Consider the following 13,089-nt stretch of genomic DNA (forward strand, 5'->3'; position numbering starts at 1 on the left):
GAACTAATATTTTATAGTATATGAAATAACCTCCCAACCAAAATAACCCCAGGGCCCGATGGTTTCAGCACAGAATTCGACCAGAACTTCAAAGAAGAGATAATACCTATACTCCTCAAATTGTTCTACACAATAGAAACAGAAATAACATTGTCAAACTCTTTCTATGAGGCTGCAGTTACCCTGATACCAAAACCACACAAAGACAAGACTCAACAAAGAAAGAGAATCACAGACCCATCTCTCTCATGAACATTGATGCAAAAGTACTCAATAAAATACTGGCAAACCGGATCCAAGAACACATCAGAAAAATCATCCACCATGATATTCTATTCTTTAAAAATGGACAGGATATGGTCCTGCCTCAACTTGGTATGCTAGACTTCGTTGACTCCCCAATGGAGGCCTTACCTCCTCTGAGGAAAGGATGAGGGCGGGATGGGGGAGATGGAGGCAGGAGAAGGGGAGGGAGGGTGAACTGGAGCTTGTATGTAAAATTAAAAATTTTTAAATAAAAAAAACAAAAAATAGATTGGATAAGAAAGTAAAAAAATGGATTGGATTTGCTCAATCAGGTTATATTTAGGATATATGCATATACATAGAAGCAATTTAAAAAGAGACCACAAATTTGAAATTGAGTAAGGAGAAGTTTGCATCAGGGTTTGGAGGGAGCAAAGGGAAAGGGAAATGATGTAACTATATAATAATGCCAAAACTAAAATAAATGATTAGAAATGGATTGGATTTGGTTGTGGCTGTCAGTAAAACATAAATGATATGAGTTTAACCAAAGCTGAAGCCCGTTTTTGTCTTTTGGATGTAGGCGTTCAATGCCTCAAATGGCAGGCAGTTCTCCCTGAAGGTTGTGAAGCTTCTCTGTTGATCTATAACTATTCAGAGTCTTTCTTCTCCAGGCCAATCCATCGGATCCCCACACCAGGTACTTCAAATGAGGGAGGGGAAAAGAATATATTCCCACCCATCAAGGGCCTTTCCTGTTGTTCCACCTAATATTCTGTTTGAATTTCATTGGCCAGAGTATCAGAAAGTTTTGCCTCTCTGTAGGAGAAACACAGGTTTGTGCTTGTATTTTGTCCCTGCTCAGGAAAAGGGACAACAGAGACTTGGAGAAAAAAAAGCAGTCTTTGCCATCCTGGGTGTGGGTGACCTAGCCACCTACAGAGTAAGTGTCAGTGAGGTGCTTAGTCACAATGATGTGTCTATACCACAAGGCTCAGCAACAATTAAGGAAGAGCAGACAGAAACACTGTAAGAGCCAAAGGCTGAGGAGGGCTGAAGTGAAACCGTGTCTTTTGGACATGACAGGATCCTTGCCCTTGTGAACTTACAGTACTTGTGGTTGCTTGCACAAGAACTGTATAAAAATCAAGCTTGTCAGCTTTCTAGAATGGAGGGGACAGTTCATAAATGCCCACAGTTGACTGAGGAACTATGGACAGCCGGTGGCTCTAGGAAAGAGAGGTCCATCACACTCCAGTCGATGGCCCCACACCAAGAAGTATGTGGGCAGTGTGTGGGTAATTAAATAAAAAGAGAGGGGACACAAAGTTGAAGAGGTAGGAAGGTGGGGTGATCTGGGAGGAGTTACAGGAAGGAGTGGAGGTAAATATCAAAATGCATCATCCTAAAATCTCAAATAATTAATAAAAATATTTTTAAAAGAGACAATACAACACACGAACACCTAGATATTTACCTAAGAATTTTAGAGTCATTCTGTCCCCCAAATTTACTGAGTTTTCCTCAAAGGAACCCATTAATTTTAATCTGTAACTTCACATTGGAAGCAAGAAGAAACATTGCCAGTGACCTCCCTAATTGGACAGACAGCTAATTGTGACACTCCCATGGTGGGATTTCTCAGTTTCCTTGCGTGCTGGTCTGGAGATAGAAAAATGTAGACCACAAGTTAGGAACTGTGCTTGAATTTTTAATGTTGACTGTTCAACATTAAAGTGATTGCTTTGAAGTTCATGGAATAGGATTATGGGTACTAACATTTTCATCATCTGTAGAGCAAGTGCTATAGCCTCTTCGCTTAATCCAGGGCACCCCACTTTTTACATTCACTTTCTGACTGGGTGTCCTGTCTGTGAGGTCAAGAGGTCATCCATTTTGCCATTCTGGACTTCTGGACCTTGGCTCTTCTGGATTGCTTGAACCACTGGGAGGTGTTTCTCCTCTCTACGTACATTTCCTTATTCCACCCATTCTAGAAAGCCTTTAATGATATGGCCATGCCTTACCACCCCCAAGTGATTCAGAACGCAAAGAAGAGGTTCTGCCGGGCACGCTCTAAGCCTTAGCTGCAGGATGTAAACATTAATCAAATAAGTATGTATTAATAGTTATATATTAATTGTCTACAGGCTGCACAAAGAAAGAGTTGTGTGTACAACTTATATTTGTGGAAGGTAGAGAGATGCATAAAGTAAATGGATTCTCTAAAGGACCATACATGCACACAGGTAAAGTAAATTATTGTCATGTGAATTAAATCAGAAATTGCATAATTCTTGATGATTTGGGCCATGGTCTATTCAAGGTAGGACTGCTTCCCATACCAAATTAGAACTGTCTTGTTACCTTGTTATAGAGGAAATCTTTACATTTTTTTTAAAATAAAATTCAAATTGAAACTTAGAAATTCTTTATTTTAGGAGGACCACTGGAAGGAAGCAGGTGGCTAAGAGTTCAGGCTCTCATTCAGACTGACCCCAGTGCTTCATCATCTAACTCCTAAATCCTTACTTTCGTCATCTTTGAACTAGGGTCAGCTGTGGTACTCATATAGTTATTGGGAAAAACAAAGAGCACAGTGCACTTAAGTACTTAGCAAGTATTCTGATACATCACTTTAAACACAGAGAGAAAGTTTGAATGTAGCTTCAATCACACATCAGACTAAAAATACAGTGTGACCTTACCTACTACCCAATGTGAAATTAAATATATATACACACACACAATCTTGTACCCTGTGTGTTATAATAAGCCTTGGATCTGTGGTGTTTTCATTTCCATTCTGTATGATGAGATGTTGAGGACAGACGCCAGGTTCAATGTGGGAGTCAAAAGGGAGGTGTGCTGGGAAATTTGCACGATAGTGCTCCACCTAAACGCCCTTCTAATCTCTAAAACCTCACTTTAAGCCTGCTGCGATACCTTTTATTCCTGGTACAGTTGGCTGCACCATACCTGTTCCAGTGCGGTGAAACCTGAAAACGTGGGTGTCACACTTTCATTTGGCGAAAATATATGAATCTAAACTGATGGGACAGAGAGGCAGCAGGTAAGCATTGCAACTCACCAATCAGGGCACAGACTAGAAGATTGGTATCAACCAGTTAGAATGCAGAAGCGTTGGTCTCACCCCATTCTAGCTGAATCAGAAGCTGATTAATGTCAAGACCCTCAGAGATGCACGGAGGTGAGGGATGTTTGACGTGGCGCACTTCATTTCCATCTTAGGAGTTCTCTTGTTGGGGTGATAAGATTGGGGATATTAGATTGCTTCTACCAATCTAATAAAAATGGTGTGGTGGGGAGCAGGTGAAGTCCTGAGAGAATGTGTACTGTGGACTTCAGTATAGCCACATCCAGGACACAATACCTCACACCCCTGGGCATAGAAGGTCTTCCTTTGGTTCTACAGATGCTGGCAGTGGGTACTGGCCACAGTTTCCTCCTCCCAGGTTGCTGCAATGTGAGACTGCTCCTGCATAGACACTCTCTACAAGATGAGATAGTTAATCTGTCTCCTCTATCAGCTACGTGTAAAAATATGCTACGTTTCTGCGGTGCTGGGAAAGCTCACCATCCAAACACACCGTCCATGCAACCCAGCTTTTCTGTGTGTGTTTGTTGTTTCTTCATTTTTCTGGAAAGGTCAGTCCCAAAGGTGTGCAGGTCATGGAACTGTGTTTCCTAATTCTACTTATTGACTGTGATCTTTGCCCGTGACTGTAGTGAGAACAAAGACTAGTCTATCACTGTCTTTGTTTCCATAGCTAACCCAAATCTTGCTCCTCACCTGTGACCCACAGTCTTGAACTGCAAGCTTTGGGCTCTGAGACAAGGAGGCAAAGTTCCACTTCTTCCAGTTGCCTCTCTGGAAACTAAAATAAATTAGTTCAGTCATTTCTAAAATGGGGGTAATCCTAATAGTATTTCCATGTTTAATCCTTCAGTGGCTCTTCTGGGTTAATCACACGTGCTTCTTCATTTTTCAAAGTCCTCTGTGTAACTCACTCCAAGTGGCTTTTCACTGAGTCAGAAAAATTCAGAATTAATGCAACTCAGATTCTCTTGTTGATATAATGCAGCTTTTCCTGGAGATTTATTTCCAGACTGAGGATGCAGTTTTCATTTTCGGTTCATCAAGTTTGCTGTGCTCGACTGTATCCCATGCCAAGAGACACGGTACCAGCAAAGAAAAGAAAACTGTTCTTCCCATGGAAAACACACACACACACACACACACACACACACACACACACACACACACACACACGATAAACACCCTAGTTTGAAGATTAGTTGATAAAGCCCATTATAGGTTCAAGTTCAGGTCTCACCATAAGTGCCTCAAACTAATCCTAAAGTTTTCCACCTGTAAAACATGTTTGAATGTAGTCACTAACTTGGCAGAAGAGGAACCCTCTCTCACCTGAAGTTTGCTCATTTCCTTTCTATCAGCTCCCATGAAGAGAAGAAAGAGACAACAGATGAAAGTTTAGCCTCTAGCAACTCCCAGAGAGCTTAGGACTACATATAACAAAGCTCTCACATTCCATTTCCTCGATGGGGACTGAGAAAACACTAAGTCATGCACTTCTTCCTCGATTTCTGAAAACATTGGTGCACCAAAAGGCGATAAAAACGTCAGAAGAGGTTGTTCCCCTGTTCTTAATTATGGCTTCATGTAATTGGGAAGGCAATTTCCTACCAGAATTTGAATCAGCCTTGAATAACAGGTTGGTGTAACTCAAGCCCTTCTCAAACCTGACTTGGGGCTTTGCTGTTTCCCTCAGCTCTAACAGAGGTAAGGCCTCTTCTGAGACTCACCTGTACATCTGCTTTTGGAAAGTGAACTTGGTGTTTTGGGGAATCAAACCCAGACTTTTTTGAAACCATTTAATCTCTTTCCACCCAACAAAACAGCAGAACACATCAGAACGAACACAATGCTTTTCCTTCTGAAGTCCAGCGCCCCAGTCTTCGTTGTTTTTCCTACTTTGCTTCCCTCTAGTGTCTCAGTGTGAAACTTGCAGGGGAATTTTACACACGCTCATGTCCTGTCCAGTGAATTCGCTCATCAGAAGGAAGTTGTAGAAATTCCTCTTGTCCTTTTAAAGATTTGAACTCCCTCTGTCTCTCCAAACCACACACCTTCTCTTCCTGGAGATACTTGGATTTCTAATAAAGAACAAGCACGTGGTCATGTGTTTTTCTGTGTAGAATGTCTATATGTTTTTAAAAATTTATTTAAACTTTTTCTACTTCTCACGTAGATTAGGTCCATGTATGTCTCTCTTAGGGTCCTCATTTTTGTCTATGTTCTCTGGGATTGTGATTTGTAGGCTGGTTTTCTTTGCTTTATGTTTGAAATCCACTTATGAGTGAGTACATATGACAACTGTCTTTCTGGGTCTGGGTTACCACACTCAAAATGATGTTTTCTAGCTCTATCCATTTGACTGCAAATTACAAGATGTCATTATTTTTTCTGCTGTGTACTCCATTGTGTAAATGTACCACATTTTCCTTATCCATTCTTCAGCCGAGGGGCATTTAGATTGTTTCCAGATTCTGGCTCTGACAATGTTGCTATGAACATAGTTGAGCACGTGTCCTTGTGGCACAATTAAGCATCCTTTGGATATATACCCAAAAGTGGTATTGCTGGGTCTTGAGGAAGGTTGTTTCCTATTTTTTTTTGGGGGGGGGGAATCTCCCTACTGATATCCAAAGTGGCTGTATCAGTTTGCACTCCCACCAGCAATGCAAGAGTGTTCCCTTTACCCCACAACCTCTCCAGCATGTAAATTGGGAGCATGGGGACCTTGGGAGAGGGTTGAAGGGGAGAGGATTGGCAAGGAGGGGAGCAGAGAAAAATATAGAGCTCAATAAAATCAATAAAAAGTGTTCATGTATATACATACATGTATATATGTAGTAACAATTAATGTATGTAGCAACAATTAATGAAAAAAGGCATGAAATTGAAAAGGATCAAGGAGTGGTATATGGGAAGATTTGGAAAGAGGAAGAAGGAGAAATGATGTCATCATATAATCTCAAAAAATAAAAGAAATATTTGAAAAAATTGTATTTAAACTTAATAATACTAGCAATCACAAAGGTATGCAGATTACAAACTCAACTTGTATCTTATAGGTGAATAATTTACTATAATGAAATGTTGGCATCATTATAGTATAACACAACATTTTTGAAGGGAGGAGAAATCTAGGAACATTTAGATTTCATGAGTTTTGTGCTCCATTTTTATCTCAGAGACAGTGTCTTTGTCCTGTTTCTGGTAATGCCCGGGCATCTGGTTTTGTTTGTTTGTTTTTGTGGGTTTTTTTTTCCAGTATTGTAGAAGAAAAGGACATTCAAAGCTTGTCTCAGCAGGAACTGTTACTGGGCAAGTATTGCTACTTGGTTAATGATCCACATGATACCCCCTGTGCTTTGTGGTCCCTCTGGGGTTTTGGAACTGTGATTCAGAACCCACTCAAAGTCCCCTTTGTTCAAAGGCTGGGAATGCATCACCAAACACATTTCCAAGATTTGATATCTCACCTTTCAGGTTAGATGGCTCTCCCTAGTGACAGATGTAGCAACCAAAGAATCTAGTTGTGCTTGTCAGCAAGCGACGCCTCTGCCTTTTTCCCAGACAAGAAGATGCACTGTGAATTGAATTGTTTGTACTTCCAGCAATGTCACAAGCTACCACATATACCCTGCCTTTGCCTGCTCTCCATCAGAGTAACCTAGGCGACAGCTAAGAAGCATCATTCTGATTTTAGTTAGCCAATTCTCTAATCTTTTTATTTTTAAGGACTAAAGGTTACTTTCCCTTTTAAGAAACAATCCACGTTATTTTATTAATTCTTTGAGAACTTCATACATGCATGTAATATATTGTAATCATACTCACCCTTCACTGGCTACCTGTAGATCTCATATCCTTTTGAAACTTCAGGGAGAATTGTTGGGCTATAATTGGCATCCTTGGTATTAAGAAGGGAAGAGGTACGATAGAGATGAAGCAAGCCTGGGTGAGATGCTTTTTATTGGCTTAGAGACACTTGGCAGTCATCTTCAAAAGAGGGTGTGTTCGTCTTTCTTGGCATGGCTTTTGTTTACTTGTCCTGGAGCCCCACCTTTTACTTGAGGTAGCATTTCTTTAACATGCTAGGCAGCTGCGCTGAAACTTCCCACAGTGCCAAACTCTCTGGCAAGTTAGAAGCAAATTAAGCTTGGTTGTTTGTTCCATCAGGTAGAAAAAAATTGCCAGATGATTGCCTTGCAATCCAGAGTTGCTTGATACAGTGAGGCAAGCATTAAGCAAGTTGGGATAATTCATTATTATATACACTTATAAAACTACAAGCCCCAAGGCTATTGGTTCCTCTCCATAACTTGATGGTGAAGCTCTCTTGCTGATGACAGTACTTACTTGTCATCAGACATGGAGAAGTCAAGCGGGAGCCCGACTGGAAGCTTCATCCCTACTAACTACCATTCACAAAACGAGAAGGTACTCTGTACACTACTGGAGGAGGAAGGCAACCATCAACGTCACCCATCTACAAACTTTGTGATCTACTGCAAGACACTCTGGTGCGATAGCGGCATGAGCATAGGAGTAACCAAGCACCTTTAGATTGAATTTAAGACCCACTTCATGAGATGCAGCTCATACCCGATACTGCTAACGTGGCCAAGAACTTGAGACTAGGTAGGTGAGGGGCCTAGCGGCAAAACTGTATTGCTATTATTCAGCTAAAGAAGCATAGCACTATTATAAACAAACTGACTCCTAATGTCACACTGTGTACCCACAGATCAGTGCATCATTCAATGGGCCGCAGATGACTTAAGTTTTTCAAGAGATGGAAACTAACACAGAGATCTGGACAATGTGCAGAGAGTTAGAGACTTTGAAGCACTCGGTTGTTAATGGGATGTCCTCATCAAAATCCTCCCCTTAAGGCTCGGAGATCCATGTGGGAGAAGGCAAAACAAAAGAAAGTGGCAAGAAGCAGAGGTGGTGGATGAGGATTACAAGGTAACAGTGCCTGCAGGACACAGTGGACCAATGCGCACACGAACTTGCAGGAACTGTGGGACCACATACAGGACCTTACAGAAGCTCACATCAGATGAGGTACCGGCACTGAGGAGGCGAAGGAGACACAAGGCATCACCCCAAGCAGCTATTTGCAGTTGATACCTACTGGCAGAGGGAAATCAGTTTTCTCCAATGCGGTGTGACTGGCTATAGCAACCATAACCCAGGGCAGGCCCCGTGTCCAGGAGGAGTTAGTCAACACAGAACGAGCTCCATGCGTTTTAATTCTCTGGGCTTTCAATTTCACTTTAGCACTTCTGGGTTTATTTGTTGTTTTGCTTTGTTTGTTTTTTGAGAAGGAGTGAGAACATGAGATTGTGGGTAGGAAGGTGAGGAGAACCCGGAAGGAGTTTGGGGAGAGGAAAAACATGATAAAAATGTATTTTAGGAAAAAATTTTTAAATAAAAAGTTTTTTAAAGAATCATAAAATAAATTGTCAAGGAACACTTTACCAGAAGTTTTATTCTAGTTTTATTAGTTTTTACTAGCAACTTCACTTTTTAATAAAACTCATAACTACTAAAGTTATTGGTTCTGGGCCTTGTATTTTTAGATTTAAATTTTAAGGCAGAAATTTTTGTGAAGGACTAATTGTTAGTACAAAAACATAGTGACCAGATGTGTAAGTTTTAGGGGTTGATTGACATGAAGGTCTCCTCGAGCAAGAACCCTCTGGGACTGAAGACTTCGTGAAGCCAGAGATCTTTGATTAGCACACTCATGCCCCTGTCTACAAAGCGCCTGACATATTGTTAAAATAAAACTATAGGAGCGTGTGTTCCTTGTGTTTCTTTCTGTGCATGAGCTTTCTCTTGAAGCTAATGTTTTCACACACAAAGAGAGTGACTTGCTGCTTTGTTCAGTTCTGCAGGCTAATGCTTGCCTGAGAGATGAAACCCTTTTCAGAACTCTGACATGCTTGACTGCCTGCTCCCATTATCTTGCTCATAGTTTTTAGTGAAATTACTTATGAATCTATTTCCTTATTCAATGATTAAATGAGATCAGAAATGTATCTAATATTAAATGTTTTAGCATCAAAATAAAGGAATTCCCAGTGTTCGGAGTTGAAAAGGGGGGAAAGGGTTCATACAGTCTATTATTATTACTGTTATTAATACTATGATAGTATGTTGGGTGGTGTTCATATGCTACCACACACACACACACAAGGCCCGATGACAATCTTGTGGGGTTGGTTCTTTCTTTGCCTGGGCTCCAGGGATTGAACTCAGGTCATCAGCCTTGGGTGGCAGATGTCTTTACCATCTCTCTGGCACTAGATTTTATTGTTGCTAACAATTTCAATTGATTAATCTCTTTCATATTTTACGACCTGTAATCATCAATCAATTTCAACAGCACCAAAATTAAAGCTATGTTTCATAATCAAATGAAACTTTGGAGAAATAATTTCTCAAGGGCATTCTGTAACTGTAGGACATCTGTGTGGAGTGTTCATGGTCCTCAGCCTGGATTGGTTCAGGGGACTGCCTGTCAATGGATATGAATGGTACACAATTTCATCTGCCTTCATGACTAGTTATAGTGCCATTGGCCCCAAGCCAGCATCAGAGCTTCAAAAATGAGTGCTGTGGGACAATGGTCTTGTACCTTGTAAAGATTTGTCACTTGTATTGATTTAATAAAATGCTGATTGGCCAGTAGCCAGGCAGGAAGTATAAGTGGTATGGCCAGAACAGGAGAATTCTGCCAAGAGGAAAGGCTCAGTCTTCAGTCATCACCCAGATGCAGAGGAGGCAAGACAAGAATGCCTTACTGATAAAGGTACCAAGCCATGTGGCTTGTAACACAGACAAGAATTATGGGTTATTGTAAGATGTAAGAGTTAGTAAATAAGAAAGCCTGAGCTAACAGGGCAACCAGTTTAAAATCAGGCCTCTCTGTGTTTCTTTGGGATCGTATGGCTGCAGGACCAGGCAGAACAGAAACCTCTGTCAACAAACGAAGAGAGGTATTTCATATCCAAAACCTATGTGCTATGGTTACAGTATTGATATGAATGCAACCAAAATACAATAATGTACCATAAATAAAACATCTGCAAATGCCACGACAGTGGGTGTTTAGATATGGATAATTCCCAACCCTATATTAAGACTTCTTCCTTCCTGTGTGTACTGGGAATTGAGCTTAGAGCCTTGAACATGCGCTTACGTGCTCTACCACTGAGCTATGTATCATGCCCCCCCCCTTTACCACTTGATATTTTAAGACAGGGCATTGCTAAGTTATCCAGGCTGGGTGTGAATTTGCTCTGTAGCCCAGGCAGGCTGTAAATTTGTGAGCCTGCCTGATGACAGAGGAGACACAATCCCCAGTTTCATTTTCCATCGTCTATTGAAATTCGACGTGATCATCAGGTGAATTTTTGGCTAACAAGAAGGAAGTAGAAAGTTTGGGCTTGAAAGTGAAAGGCCGAAAAAGCTAAAGCCTGACACCTCAGGCCCCAGGACAAACTAAATGCTGCTGAAAAGCTGAAGGCTGACACCCCAACTCCCAGGGTAAGTTGAAGACTGTGGGACTCCCCTTTAGAGGGAGTATTAGTTAATGGAGAAACCTAAATTACACAAAGTTGCTGACTACAGCCTATTCTTTCACCCATAGTCATACAGAGAATGTTGGCCACCCAACTTCCCCTACCAGTTAGGTAATATTTCAAACAGCCCCTGAGGTTAGCAAAGGGTGAGCAGTTGTCTGGAGGATGTAACCAGGGGGCTGTTGTTATAATAATAATAGCCTATCAGGAACTAACAGCTAAGCTTTACCTAACTTTTAGGCCAATTATGATATAGGATATGTAATTTTGTATTTTGAAACTGCAACCTTGTGATTGCAGTGATCTTTGTCTTTATAAACCCCTTACAATAGTAGATAGGGTCCTTCTCCTTCCATCTTCTGTGCCAGACTATGAGACAGAGGACCCAAGCTGGCCTCTTATAAATGAAACCGTACTTTTGCATTTGAAAGTATGGCTCCATGGTAGTCTTCTTGGGGGTCCCAGGACTCAGGCACAACAAAAGTCTATCTAAGTCTTTTTAGCAATGGAGACTTACTTTCCTGAACGTGGATGTAAAGGCTGTTGCTTCAGAAGCAAGCCTGGAGGACTAGAATCCTGGAACTCTATGCCTTCAAGGATGATAAACAGATACACAAACATGGCAGGACGCAAAGACAGAAGGAGCCAGGACACCCACAGCTCAAACACTCCCTGAACTTGGATGTAGAAATCTGTTTCTGCCTTAAGTTCTTGATATGGTCACTGTAAGTGTAATTCCAGGTGATGCTAGAGGTGTTTTTTATTTTTGAAAGAAAGATTCTGGGGAAATTATGAAAGACAGGAATGTCTTGAAAGAGTATTTTAAAGCAGTGGCTCCTGCTAGGTGTTCGTGTTGCACACCTTTAATCCCAGTGCTCTTGGTGCAGAGGCAGGAGGTTTCTGTGAGTTCGAGGCTGGCCTGCTCTACAGAGCAAGGTTCAGGACAGTCAGGGCTACACAGAAAAAAACCCTGTCTCAAAAATCAAAAATGCAAAATCATAAAGAAGCAGTGGTTCTCAACCTTCCTAACACTGCCATCCTTTGCCTTCATGTTGTGGTGACCTCCCATCATAGAATTATTTCATTGCACTTCAGAACTGTAACTTTGCTACTTTTATAAGTTATAATGTAAATATATTTTTAAGATAGACGTTTGCTAGAGGGGTCATGACCCACAGGTTGAGAACCACTGTTTAAAGGCCTCTCAGGAGGAGGTGTCCCAGTCATAGGAGATAAGGAATCCTTGGAAATTGCTTATTGCTACCACAAGCTTCATTAAATCTATTTTATTATGATTTTTGATTTTTCAATAATTTCATACTTAAAAATTAACATGAAGGGTATTCAGAGCACATTTTCACCCTTCACTGGATTCAACTACCACCACTGTTTGACTCTATGTCTTTGACAGTTTGTTTCCTCACCACGCATTAACCATTATATGAATATTAAACTGTGTCCACCACAGTCCTTCTCTTCTGCACCACTAGCCCCTAGACATTCCCTAATGGTAGCAATATCCTCTTTCATAATAAGAATCCAGCCTACAATTGAAGGGAATGTCACACAGAGGCACCGGTGCCACAAAGCTGTTAGCCTTTTGATGGTCTCAACCCCTTACTTTGCTGCATTTCTCTTGCCAATGTAGGACATGATCCTTGCTCAGATATTTCCACAACCTCCAATTGTCTTCTGTCTCAATAACATTTTGAAGACTGTCACTGACCTCTTTTTTATAGAATACTCCTCACTGGTCTTCTGTTTTCTCTTGGTTAGAGTCAAGTATGCATTCTACACCAGATGCTTCTCCGAGGACTTCATGTCCTTCTCCAGGCATCTTATGTGGAGTCACACAAAGGCCATCTTCTCCTTTCTGCTGATGTCAATAAGGCAGTGAAAGTGTTGCTTAGTTTTCACCCTGTGTAATTGTTTTGTTTTCACCTTGAAATTAATTAGCAGCATGTGTGGTAAGACCCATTAAGTCCATGCCAAGTTTCTGGTCTTCATCACAATCTCTTTTTAGATTTAGCATCTGTTGATGTTTCTTGTCTTATCCAATCTTCCTTTTGATACTATGATAGTGTAAATGATTTTTCAATCTCTTCCCACCCCTTGCCAGTGCTCAACTATCTACCT

The 13,089-nt window shown here is 41.0% G+C and overlaps 1 long non-coding RNA gene across 1 annotated transcript; it reads left to right on the plus strand.

Moving 5' to 3' along the window:
• Window positions 1-2,846: 2,846 nt before the first annotated feature.
• Window positions 2,847-5,489, plus strand: LOC146892169 (uncharacterized). The gene is made up of 3 exons (XR_015004752.2): window positions 2,847-3,319; window positions 3,723-3,915; window positions 4,726-5,489. It is a non-coding gene; the product is annotated as an uncharacterized LOC146892169 (long non-coding RNA).
• Window positions 5,490-13,089: the final 7,600 nt, after the last annotated feature.

This window comes from Myodes glareolus, chromosome 12 (assembly GCF_982192425.1).
Source record: "Myodes glareolus chromosome 12, mMyoGla1.1, whole genome shotgun sequence".
NCBI classification, from domain to species: Eukaryota; Metazoa; Chordata; class Mammalia; order Rodentia; family Cricetidae; genus Myodes; species Myodes glareolus.